Source organism: Rhinolophus sinicus, chromosome 3, assembly GCF_057876585.1.
Source record: "Rhinolophus sinicus isolate RSI-liver-muscle chromosome 3, RSI-T2T, whole genome shotgun sequence".
In the NCBI taxonomy this organism is placed as follows: Eukaryota; Metazoa; Chordata; class Mammalia; order Chiroptera; family Rhinolophidae; genus Rhinolophus; species Rhinolophus sinicus.
This window is the reverse complement of record NC_142503.1, coordinates 19,920,298-19,934,231: the sequence shown is the minus strand read 5'-3', so window position 1 is coordinate 19,934,231 and position 13,934 is coordinate 19,920,298. Positions and strand designations below refer to the sequence as shown.

At 34.1% G+C, this 13,934-nt stretch overlaps 1 non-coding gene across 1 annotated transcript; it reads left to right on the top strand.

Moving 5' to 3' along the window:
- Positions 1-374: 374 nt before the first annotated feature.
- Positions 375-539, top strand: LOC141570910 (U1 spliceosomal RNA). Its single transcript, XR_012495352.2, has one exon. It is a non-coding gene; the product is annotated as a U1 spliceosomal RNA (small nuclear RNA).
- The last annotated feature ends 13,395 nt before the right edge of the window (positions 540-13,934 follow it).

Sequence of the window (13,934 nt, the reverse complement as noted above, 5' to 3'; positions counted from 1 at the left end):
GTTTGTAAAATTATTTTATTTTCATTTTCCAAGAGTGTTTTTACTGAATATACCATTCTAGATTGGCCAGTAGTTTTTAAAATCACTTTGAAGATGTCATTCCTTTGTCTTCTACATTTAATTTACTTTTCATTTTTTGTTTTTTTGAGAAGTTAGTTTTCAGTAACATTATTCATTTTTGGCAATAATAGACCCTCTTTCCACCACCACCATGTGGGTTCTTTTAGGTTTCCTTTTTGTCTGGTTATTAGCATTTTACTATGATGTACCAAAGTGAGAGTTTTATTATTTCTTTTTAATTAAAAAAATATCCTTCTTGGAGATTTTAACATTTCTTTAATCTGTATCTTGATGTTTTTTAAAATATTGCTTCTATACTTACCTGGCAGGGGAGATACCATGATCACGAAGGTTTTTTTTCCCAGGGCGAGGCTTAGCCATTGCACTCTGGATGTGCTGACCCCTGCGATTTCCCCAAATGTGGGAAACTCGACTGCATAATTTGTGGTAGTGGGGGACTGCGTTCACACTCTCCCCTGTAAAAAAACAAAACAAAAAACAAACAAACAAACAAACAAAAAAGAAATATATATATATATATATATATATATATATATATATATATATTCCTTCTGCCTTATTATCTTTCACCTAACTACGATAGAAAGATTTATATATTTATTTTACTATTCTTTGTCAGTATTTTTATCTTTTCTCTTAATTTTGTCACTATAAATAAATTATTTTAAGGTGTGTGGATGATAACTGCAATATCTGCTTTGTCCTCTAGGTCAGTTGTTTTATGTTTGTTTTTTTTTTTTTGGAAGTTCTTTAATTGAAGTCAAGTAGCATTGTCCTGAACACCAAAGTGGTTTTGATTAAATTATGGACATTATTTAAGAAAATGCTAGAACTAATATAATGATCTAGATCAGGGGTGTCCAAACTTTTTTCAACTTTTTTTACCAAGGGCCATATGTGGTAAAATATACAAACAGCCGGGCCACTCGAGGTGTAGTACGTATTGCCTCACCTGGTTTATTTAAGTAAACTAAATGTATTTTTGGAATTTGCTGCGGGCCAATTAACAATGGATTGCAGGCCACAGTTGGCCTGAGGGCCGCAGTTTGGACACCCCTGATCTAGATGATGTAATTAGATTGCTCTTTCCTCAAGAACAAAGACACTAAAGTTAAATAAATATGTTTTGATATTCAAAGGTATTGTTAAATTTACTTAACTAGGCTTTGCTTGCCATCAATTAATGTAAGGCTATGGCTCAGTTTATAAATTCTGTGAAGCCACTGGAAATACGTGCAAATTATTTTGTCTGTATTTGCTTTTGAGTACATAGGCCCTTGGAGAAAAGCTTTTACTCCCATTGGATGCTCTAAGGATTCATCAATGAAAAGAGTTTTAGGACAATGTGTAGATTGATTACCCAGTTTTAAGTGAGAAAGTTTTCAATAGAAACTTGAATATGCAATGGAGATAATAAAAATTGGTTACTCTGTGCAGATCTCCTGTTTCTGAACAAATTTTCTTCAGTATATGAAAACTAGCATTTATGCTGATTCCTGTATATTCTGCTGTAGGAAAGGAGAAAAAGCAGTGGCTAGTGCTCAAGTCATAAGAAAGTATGTGATCTGAGAGAAATGATCACACAGGAAAAGTGTCACCAGGATCATTTGTTTTTATCTAATAAATATTTTCAAGTTAGCATATTATTTAACTACATGTTTTGATCCTTTCCATACTTTTTCCTACTTTAAGCAATAGAAAATATTCTGATTTATTAAAAAAATACATTATTTAGATTCACTTTCTATCAAATTAATAAACTTACTAGAATCTAGTTTCATAGAAACACATCAAAATCCATAAATTTCACATTTAATCTCAATTCTCTTTGCCTGATGCCAATGTCAAGAGCTAAAAATTAAAACTACTAAAAGAAATCTGCTGATGTGAAACTAGGAATGAAAAAGGATGTCATGTAGTTATATACGTTTTTTTTTTTTATAATGATAGATGAAACATGAAAGAAAAGGATAACAAAGTAATTGTTAAAGTAAAAATTTCATGATACAAATTACTCATTTTTATAAATAATGGAGACAAATTTAAAATTAGCTTGAAGTTCAAGTGTTCCTTTAACAAAAGTGTAAGTAATAATTAATATTGTTACATGGCATGTGTTACGTATTGCTTCATTATGCTGATAGCTCAGATGTCTTTGGAACCTTACAGTCACATAAAAAGGAAAATATTTTATGCCTATTTAAAAAATTCTTTGTTCCTTTGACAATTACGCATATTCCAAACTGAGGCGGATGTTTTACTTAATGTTTTGATTCAGAATGACAAATACCGGGGGTGCCAAAATATGTACACATTTTAAGAGATGTTATCTGTGTATTGCTTTTCGAAGTTGAATTGAATTATACTAGCTATGTGTAGTATGACGTTTGCTCAGAAGATGGTGTTAATCAAATGAATGCTAGTGTCATTCATTGTATGCCATTTTAATACAATTTTTTCCTTTCTTAAAATGTGTATGCATATTTTGGCATCCTCGGTATATTCCCAGGTTGCATATTTTATTGATCGACAACAGATAAAGATCTTAATATTGGCCAATGAGGCAGTTTAATTGTCCATCAAAACTTTTATTTTAATCTATTGTTATCCTCATTCTTAATTAGAATGTTGAATCCATAATTGAAAGGGAATATATATATGTATATATACATATATATGTAAAATATAGGGTTTGAAATTAAATATATATATACACATATACAAACACTCACACACACACACACACACACACACACACACACATATATATATATATATATATATATATATATATACACATACATATGTTTAATTTCAAACCCTATATTTTACACTAAAACACAAGTTTTGAAGAAAAAGTCTTTTTTTTGTAATTAAAGTTTATTGGGGTGACAATCGTTAGTAAAGTTACATAGATTTCAGGTGTACAATTCTGTAATACATCATCTATATATCACATTGTGTGTTCACCACCCAGAGTGTCAGTTCTCTTTCCACCTTATCCTTTAGACATGAAGATATATTTTTCAAGTAGTGATAACCAGGAAACAAAAATATATAAACATTCTGAAATTATACACTACATATGGAGTCTTTTACTTTTCAATATTCCAGCTCTTCTTTATCCTCTATAACAACAGATAATAAAAGAGAGATATTCACTGACAATATACTAATTTTTGTCTCTCTGTAATAGGGAGGTGGTACTTAAATAGAAGACACAATTTCTTCACCAGACAAGACATAAGCACTTACTAACTTTGTCCCACGTCTTTTATTGAGATCTACTTGGGAAGATGCTTTACTGTGTGTGCTGTTAAATTCCATGTGGCTGACTAGGTAATGAATAGAAAAGACAGAACCTGAGGGCCACAGGGGTTTGCAGTTGTCAGCATGGTGATAAGCCAGCGCTTTATCATCAGGAACTAAAGAGTACTTAAATGATACTGGCTACAGTTGTAGCCATCATTTATCAGCCTCAAGTGACTCTGTGTATGTTCCTTTCCCTTACCTAATCTCAGTTTCTGTTTTGCTGGAGTCCGCATTATAAAACTTCAGCGATCCTCCTTCACATAGCTATTATTTTTCTAACATCAAAAGAATCGGAAAGAACACATGGCTTGAAAAATAAGACAGATACTGAAGAAAAAGAGTTCGAAAGCTAGTAAGATGCTGCTAAAATGCTGCTAAAATGCTACTAGAAAGGCTGTGGGCAGATGACAGTCCAAATAGAAAATTGGAGTTTAGTAGGCCCGAAACAGAACTATAGAAGTGATGCTTTTAAATAATAATTCATTCTAACATTGCAACATGAATGAGTTGAAATAGGCCATCTGAAAATGTTTTGTTAATTTGTAAAGTACCTTCTCTGAAAGGAATTGATTTTGAAATCCTTATATACTAGGTCATGAGAAGTTGAAAAGATTTAAATTTTTTACAAACGAGTTTTTTAAAATCTTTTTTACTTCCCTTGAACAATAGCAACTTGAAAGAGCTAATTTTTGACAGTAAGCCAAGAATGCGTTTGCCCCATGTTCTGAAGCTGCCAGTGACAGAGGACATTTCTGAAAAACTACAATAAATGAAACATAAGAGTGAAATATTTCTTCTATGGAAAGAGTCTTCCTATGTTCACTTTGCCCCGGAATATTTGTTCCTATTGAAACCTCAGTGAGGAAACCTAAAGCTTTTCCTTTTCCTTTTTCTTTTTAATCTATGCCGCAAGAAAAAAAAGAGTAGTAACTATATAAGAGATGGATATGTTACTTAGCTTGGATGTAATAATCATTTCACTATACATAAATGTTATGTTGTACATCTTAAATATATACTTTGTTTAATTTAGAAAAGAAAAAAATGTAGAAACACAAATGGCTGGCGGTCAACAGATGAATGGCTAAGCAAAATGTGATATATTCATATAATAGGGTAGTCATGCTTCCACATGGATAAACCCTAAAAACATTGTGGTGGTGAAAGAAGCCTGACACAAAAGGCTGCCCATTGTATGATTCCACTTGTATAAAAAGTCGGACTAGGTAGATAAATGTAGGCTGCAGATTAGTGGTTGTCACAGGCAAGGGGTAAAGTGAGGAATGGGGAGTGACTGTTTATGGGTACAGGGTTTCTGTTTGGGGTGATGAAAATGTTCTGGCACTAAACAATGGTGACGAGGTAAAGTATAGTGAATGGAGTCAATGCCAATGAATTATAAAATTAAAAAAAAAAATTTTGCCACAGAATATAAATATTAAGAAAGTAGAACCAGGATTAATAATCTTAATGAGAATATGGTTAAAGTATGGAGTTAATTGCAGGGTACACTTGTGTGTGTTGTGAAAGTAATAGTCATGATCACTCCTGATAGAGTTTCTTATTCTAAGACAGAGACAAGAGGTCTGACGTCAAGACTGTGCTCTCCAAGAGATAGATGCTGAGGTGGAGATTTGCAGGCAGATGGTTATTGGAGGAGTGCTCTAAACAAACAAACAAACAAACAAACAAACAAACAAACAAAACACTTATAAAGGAGTGAGAGAACTTGGATTGACCAGAGGAAGAAGGAAGAAGCAAGAGTAACTTTGACTGAAGCCTTTAGGAAAGTTCCGACTTAAAGCAAAGAAATCAAGTTTTAATTCTATTGTTTCCAGTAGTCATTGGATGTGAAATGTTCCAAGGAGGAGTTGAGGTAGCTCCATCTGGCCAACAAAATTTTCAGGAAAGACCAGGGCTATGAGCCATTAATTAGCAACAAGCTCACCTTTGATCATTTTCCTTTCATTTATTTTGGTTGTATAGATTGAGCAATACCCTTGTTAGCTGCCCACCTAAATTCTCCTTAGAGTTCTGTGTTCTATTAAATGTCTCCACAGTTCACTACTGATAATAACCCATTAGCTTCCACTCCAAGTTTTTCGTTTATTATTATAATTCTATTTAGCTTTTTTCTTATCCATAAGACCTGCCTCCTAGGACACCATCACCACTAGTGCTAACAAGGAGCCCCGTTTTATAATAGCACTTGCCAAAAACCCAGGCCAACACAAATAAAAGCTACCACTGAGCTTCTAAAGGATGTTGGTGCCCATCTCACCAGCCCATTCTTTATCACACTGGAATATGTGATTCCTCCAGACACCCTTATGAAACAATCAGCTAGCGGTTATTCTGGCCTTATGTGATCACTGGCTTCAGGCTGCCCTCAAGAAAGGTGGTGCCCTTGGGAAAAGGCAGTATTTGGGGAGGGACTCATACAAGCTGTCAGCAAGCAACATTTTCAGCAGGCATCTAGGGTAATGAGTGCTTAGTTCCTAAAAAGTGGGCATTTGGGTGATGGGCCATAATATCCGCTATGGGAATCCTGACCTCACCTCTTCAGAGACATCTATGTACTAGCATAGCATTCATTGTATATGGATGTGTGCATTGTATGTGTGGTACAGTGTGTGTTTGTGTACATTTTGGAGAGGAGAAAAATGAGGGTGATTTGACCATCTTCCAAGGTGATTTTGATGATGTTTACAGATAATTTTTTAGTCTGTAAATTCCTTGAGGGCATATAACTTCTATATTTGTTTATTTTGCTCTCTAGAGATCTATTAAAGAGTAGACCATAAACAAATGTCTGCTTAATAGTCTCATTGAATAATCATATTTATTTCCTTCTTTTTTTCCTTCCCAGTCCTTTCACCCACCATTCTTGTTTGGTTTTTCTTTTAATATTGATCAGATATATACTTAGTTTTTAGGGAATTTTTGTTTACTTTTTTTTTTATTTAGTTTTATTTGAATTTCCATTTTTGGATGCATTTATTGCAGAATTGCATCTAATTCTGAAAAAGCATTAAAAAAAATCCTGTTTAACCATGGAAAGAAAAAATAGTATCTGTACAATAGAGACATCTGGCAGATACTACCATAAGCAAGTGATAAATTATGTTGTTATTGTGTTGATGTAATATACCCCTGATAGAACATGATAAGAGAATTTCAGATCTGTGGTGTTCTTGAATACCTATAATTGCAATCTCATCTAGGAAAAAAAAAAAAATCAAACCTAAACTGAGTGTTGCTCTAAATAAATACATTTAAATACTAAGACTTTTCAAAACTGTCAAGGTGATGGGTGAAAAAAAGGGAGAAAACAAAAGTATAAGAGAAACCACTGGAGATTGGAGGAGACTAAGGGAACGTGATGACTAAATGTGATGAGGTATCCTGGATTTCTTTTGGGACACAAAAATAGTGGAAAAGTTGGTAACGTCTAAATAAAGTCTGAAGTTTAGGTAATAGTAATGCATTAATGTTAATTTCTTGATGTTGACAAATGCACCATACTTACTAAAGATGATTAACATTAAGGAACTATTAACGTTAGGAAACTTTTAAATTTTATGACTTGAAGGTGACTCAGCTAATGAGGTTAACAATGAATAATCATGGACATTTTTCATTCTTCAGGATTAGTGATATACGAGGTCTGACAATGAAGTTCGAGAACGTGTTACAAAGATGTTGGTAACCTTTTTTTGACATCAGAGAGATTATTCATTATGAATTTGTACCAGCTGGACAACCAGTTAACCAAGTTGACTATTTGGAAGTGCTGAAAAGGCTGCATGAAAAAGTTAGACGACCTGAACTGAACTTTTTACCAACAATTCATGGCTCTTGTATCACGACAATGCACCAGCTCACACGGCACTGTCTGTGAGGGAGTTTTTAGCCAGTAAACAAATAACTGTATTGGAACACCCTCCCTACTCACCCGATCTGGCCCCCAACGACTTCTTTCTTTACCCGAAGATAAAGGAAATATTGAAAGGAAGACATTTTGATGACATTCAGGACATCAAGGGTAGTATGACGATGACACCTCTGATGGCCATTCCAGAAAGAGTTCCAAAATTGCTTTGAAGGGTGGACTAGGTGCTGGCATCAGTGTGTAGGCTTCCCAAGGGGAGTGCTTTGAAAGTGACCATAGTGATATTCAGCAATGAGGTATCTAGCACTTTTTCTAGGTTAAGTTCGCGAACTTAATTGTCCGACCTCGCATGCCAGTCAGTGTCCAATCAAAGAAGTAGAATTAGTAGGAGAAAAATAGATGAGAGACATATGATAGATGGATGGGTAGATGGATGGATGGATAGCTAGATAGAAAGAAAGATAGATGATAGTACAGGAAGTTGAATAAAGTAATGTGGGGCTGGCTAAGCAGTCCCTGCAAGGCAGTGTCCATCTCAATACTGAAGCACAAAGCATAAAGTGCAGGCTGCAACCATGAGCACAAGCTGGGGACCACACAATCATGAGCTGAAACTGAGAAAACATGAGACAGAACCCTAGAACCACGAACTGTAGCCAGGTTCCATGTCATTGTCTCTGGCCTTGGTAATGAGCCTGCAGAAGTTATGCCCTTCCTCATGGAGCTGACATCTTGCTTCTAGTTCACGAATCAGAGAAAATTAGGAAAGATCCAGGGAGGGGGAAGGGAAAGAGAAATGCAGGACTAGCTACTGCTTTGTGCCAGTGAAATGAGTCAACAGATCAGCAATAAGACCTTTGTGCTACAAAATAGTTGCTACCCTTCTTTTGGTCATTTCCTTGACAAGTTTATTAAGCTGCAGCCAGTGGACTCTTTTCTCGTATTGTGTGTTATCTCCTGGAACTTTGTTTCATATAACAAATATTCAGCCTCCTTAGTATATTGCATTTGTATATAAATACTAGCATTATTTTCTAACTTTAGTCTCAAAAAATAAGATTAATGTAAGTCAGTTGATTACTATAGTACATTTGTATTTTGTTTTTAATTAGGTGGAATGAAGATGTTAATAGAGCCTTTGCTATTTCTACTCATTTCATTAAATATGAAATGTATATTTATAAACATATATATCTAACATAAAGCATTGAATATTTATGCAATGCTTTGATGCCAAAGTCCATACATGAATATCCATGGACTTTCAGATAATTTTCTGAATTGATGGATTTATTCGTATAATGCAATGACTGTCTTTATTACCAACCTTTTAGTTATGATAGCTTTCAGCTATTAAACATGAGGAATTAACTCTCAGATGAATTTTGAACAAAAAGAGATCCTGGTAACTCTTAAGATATGTTATGAAATGCTATGATTATATACCATTAAATTTATTCCAAAGGATATGTTTTCAATTGCCTGTGGAAATATGAGTGTTTTTATTTTCTCTCCTTTTAATCATGAAACTTGCTTCAGGTTGCCAAAAATGCAGCCATAAGCGTTCTTTAGTGAGGGCAGTTTAGTTCTGTCAGCCATTTTATCTCCCCTGTTGTATGGATGATGTTTTAATCAGTAAATACACACATAAAATTGGAACCATAATCGTACCTTTGTTACACAGAAGGTCTCCAGCTGCTTCCCTGATATTTGGAGCCTATCTGCTAAAGAAACTACACACACATGCAGAAAAGAACGTGTTGACAAATTATATGTATTGCCAAGTAACACAATTATTATAGATGACAAATAATAAAATGATGAAAGTATAAAGACCAATTAAAGGAAAATTAATAAAGAAACCATTTTGTTAGTAATGTTACAAAGATTAGATGACCTCTATGGAGCTGACCCTAAAATATCTACCTGTTATTTCTTACATCAGGTTATTTTTCTAGAAGTATGTCATTGACTCATGTGACTGTGTGATCCTTTGCATACACTGACTTTCTATGCCGTACATAAAAACCTCAGCATACTTTATTGTCTTTACACAAAAGACCTGAAGACATAATTTTATGCCTAAAATGACAGAGAAGAATAGCAGTTATAACAGTTATAAAATCTTAAAACTTATGGTATATAAATAGGTTTTAGCTTTGCTTCTAAAGCAAAGGGAACTCTTTTAGATCTCTACAAATACTCTATTATGTTGCAGGAGTTGCACAGAGAAGAATAGACCTGAACAAAAACCTAAAAAAAATTATGAAAATATCTTATATACAGCTGTATTTATGTGTACTTTATCATCAAAGGATATTTATTAAACACAAACAGATGTGACATACCTGTTTTAAAAGCAGAGATTATGAATAATGAGGCATTTCTACCTTTTATGAACCCACAGACCAGAGGGAGAGCATATGTAAATACCTAATTATAAGTATGATATTGATGTTTTCTCTTAAGCTCAGTATTGAGTGTGTGGATGATTCTACCATTATTTGTTAAACCCCACACAGCTACATGACACACACACACGCGCACGCACACACACACACACACACACTCACATCCTCACATACACACTTACATGTTGTTTTGTATATATATTTCATAGTGTAAAATAATAATGAAAATACATATTGTATCAGAATAGATCCATGCTAGCGAAGGAATTCTCCAGTTCTTAATTAGGGAAGAATTGCAAACTGGAATAAAACAAACAATGAAACAAACAAACAACACCTATGTAACAGTGTGTTCAGAATTTGTACCTATGTCTGCTCACAGATAGTATATAGTAGATTCTATTCAACTAAATGACACCTTTTTACTCTACACTTATTAATACAAATATTTATTGTCAAAAATAGGTTTGGAATTAGTAAAATATACTAGCTGTGTGAACTCAGATAATTATTTGAATTGATTCAGTTTTCTTATCTGTAAAGTATCTGGGTAATAATAACTATTGCACTGCTCCCTCCTTCCCTGCCTCCCATCCCTCACAGAACCCACACAGCTCTTTTGTCCTCAAGTACTTTCTTTAACAGAAGTGTTCTTTGATAAGTGATTGGATAAGAAAGATGCGGTACATACTCGTAATACAACAGAATACTACTTAGTCATAAGAAAAGATGAAATACTGCCGTTTGTGACAACCTAGATGGATCTTGAGATTATTATGCTAAGCAAAATAAGTCAGACAGAAAAAGTTGAGAATCATTTGATTTTACTTATATGTGGGATATAAAACTGAAAGCAACAAATAAGCAAGAAACAAACAAGCAAAAACTCATAGACAGAGACAATGGTTTAGTGGTTACCAGAGGGTAAGGGGGAAGGAGGGTGGTAGAAGACGGTAAAGGGGGATCAAATATATGGTGATAGAAGGAGATTTGACTTTGGGTGGTGAACATACAATGCAATATACAGATGATGTATTATAGAATTTTACACTTGAAACCTGTATAATTCTATTAACCAATGTCACTGCTATAAATTTAATAAAAAACAAAAAAGATCCCCACCAAATCCGGTCCCCTTATATCTACCACAAATATTGCCTTCCAGGGAGCTCCTTCTAGCCACTATACATTGAATCCCAACTCCAGCTGACCATCAGACTATCATATTTTCACTTGAATTTTTTTCAGAGTGCTTAGAACAATCAAAAATGATTTTACTAAACTATTTACTTATTTATCCCCTGTCTCTCCTCACTGGACCCTAAACTCCATAAGGGTAAGTAACTTATCTGTTTTGCTCACCACTATATTACTAGTTCCTAGCCTGGTGCCTGGTACATAATTGGTCATGAATAGTTACTGAATGCAAGAGTGAAATATGGAAAACACACCTAGCATTAAGCTTGACACAACGAAAATTTCTATATAAAGTCCTTCTACGAATAACCTCTTATTTTTCATACTCTAAATTGGGCCTTGTACATAATAAATATTCAATAATTCAGGGTTAGTTGAATGAATTCCGCGTCACAGTGTGGAATGCCAATTCAACTTTACAAGACTGATACTGATGCCATTAACAGAATTGCTTATGTGTCAATTAGCATCATTAAGATACATTAATGGATTAGATATATATTTCTTTAGTCTTTAGAAAACTGGTATTGATGATTAGAAACTTTTTCACCAACTTAACAGCACTCATCAAATCAACACATCTCATATTTTCATTCATCCCAAACACACTTTTATAGAAATCAAAAGATTAGCTCAGTCTAAGTGATACTGAAATTATTTTCACTATTAAATTCATTTAAATAAACGTGTGAATAATTTACTCCAAATAAGGTTGTTATTGTGGACCAAAAAAGGGCGATTTACTAAACCTGACAAGCTCACAGAAGACCAGCATCCTGGGCCCTAATTTCAAAGACCAAAATTAACCACATAGGATGGTCTGAACATAAAAATTCCTAATTAAAAGCAGGTCATGACCGGTAGTCACATGCTGTAGCTTTCTTGACAAAGGGCAACCTTTACCTTAAGGTCAACCTGAGCCTGTCTATCTCTTTTTGCACCTAAAATAACATACCCTTGGAATGTCAGAGTAATCCCTTTATTCGGACACCTCAGGGCACAACCTTGCACAGGAGCAGGAGACCACAGAACCCCTTACTGTTATCTTGTTTCCAAATACATCTCTATGTGCTGTAAATGTTATTAACTAGCATGTACTCACCAATGTAAAAGAAGTATGCATCTTATTACTTCTTATCCAATCGCAGAGATTTTCCCATTTTACTTTCTTCCAACCCATTAATCTTCCACCAATGGGTTTCATGTAACTCTCCTTACATCTCCGCCTTTGATTTTAATGTGTAAAATAAGCTGCAAACCTGCATTCTCTGAAGCATTTTCTTAATCCATTGAGATTTTGCATCCTGGCAGTTGTTGTCAATTTGGCTCAAATAGCTCATAAAAATTCTCTACAGGTTTGGACATTTCTTACTTCGACAGTGTAAATATTTCCTAGAGATAAGCTGCTGGTTGTGTTAGTATGCTACAAGTGTTCATTTATTTGTTAATTTAATTTGACCAGTAACCACTGGGATTAAACTAACATAAGAGTACAGATACACTTCATCAAGTTTAATATTAATATTACATTTTAGTTAACAAAACAAGAAAAAGAAAGACAGTTACCAGAAGTTTTTGCCATGAATAAAGGAAAAAGCTTCTCCTGAAATGTTAATGGAAACCCACAGCTTCGCTCTACCATAAAAGCCATACTGCTAAGCATTAATAACTGAAGAAAAATTTCCCTCCCAGCACAGTTTCAAGCACACTAAGGTTCAAACTTCTTTTCTGTGCCACTGAACATTTTGAGCAGTTTCCCTAATATTTTGGGAATAAGAGGAAATTTAATTTTTTCAATAATGAGAAATCTCTTTTTGCCTGTTTCAGCATTAAAAACCTAAGCTTATTCAATTGAAAACATTTATTTCATATCCAATTTTACGTAGATTTTTATCCTAATTTCAGTTCTGATTTTGGCTCAGAAATTCCTTTTGGGCTGACGAACAAGGTTGTGTTCCTTTGCTGTTTGGTCTTTCCTTTTGTTTTTATCCAAGATTTTTTGTTTCCTTCTAGGAAGAGTTTGGACTAGGAAAAGGTACAAACATCATTTTCTATACTTTCTCTAAGCTAATGGGCCTGGAGGTCATGCTCCATCTTATGACAAGTTCACAACTATTAGTTCTTTCAAAGATTACACTTATTCATAGAGTCACACCCACTTCTGGAGCACAGCAGTACCTCATTCCCTGCCTCCTACCATTGGTGATGGAGGGTTCAACTAATTTCCTGAGGCATCTCTCATCCTATAGCCGTCCTCAGTGTTTCCTTCTCAACCTCTCACACAGATATAACACAGTTTTCTGGTTTTATTTTCAGTGTTAGGCTATAATGAATTGGGACATGTTTTCTCTTTTTTTTCTCTGCAAGAATTTGTAAAATATGATTTCTTGAAAGTTGGTAGAACATGGAAAAAATCTTGGCGTTGTGTTCAGAAGATATAGCTATAAAAGTAAATATATATGTATTACCTATACATTTATATAGGTATATGAATGTGTGTATATATGAGGTGTGATAAAAAGTGGTAAATGTTTAAATTAAAAATTATTACAGTAAAAGACACATTGCCATTAATTCCCTTCAAAATACTTCCCCTCACTTTGAACACAATTATCCCCTCATTTTTGCCACTTTCTAAAGTAGTTCTGGAAACTGTCTTTCAGGAGTGTCTTTAGTTGCGCTGTCATGGCTGCCTTGATGTCGTGGCTGCCTTAGACACCATTTTGATGGTTGTCTAAAATGTAAACTTTTGCTTATTATGTATACATTTTCTTTGCATTTTTAACTTGTGGGGTTGTCTTAGTTGTCACTATTTTTCATTTTAAAGACAAAACCAGTGTCTGAAGTTTTGTCTTCAAGTTTATTTGGTCTTCAAGTATATTTTTCCCGAATAAGTTTTAAGTACTTTATTCAAAATTCTTTTCCATGAAGGTGTTTGTATATAAAAATTCTGAAGCTTGTATTTTATATTCTTAAGAAAATGTTCATCATGATCTCATATTTAAATTACAGTTTGGCTGGTTACAAAATCCTCATTCAAA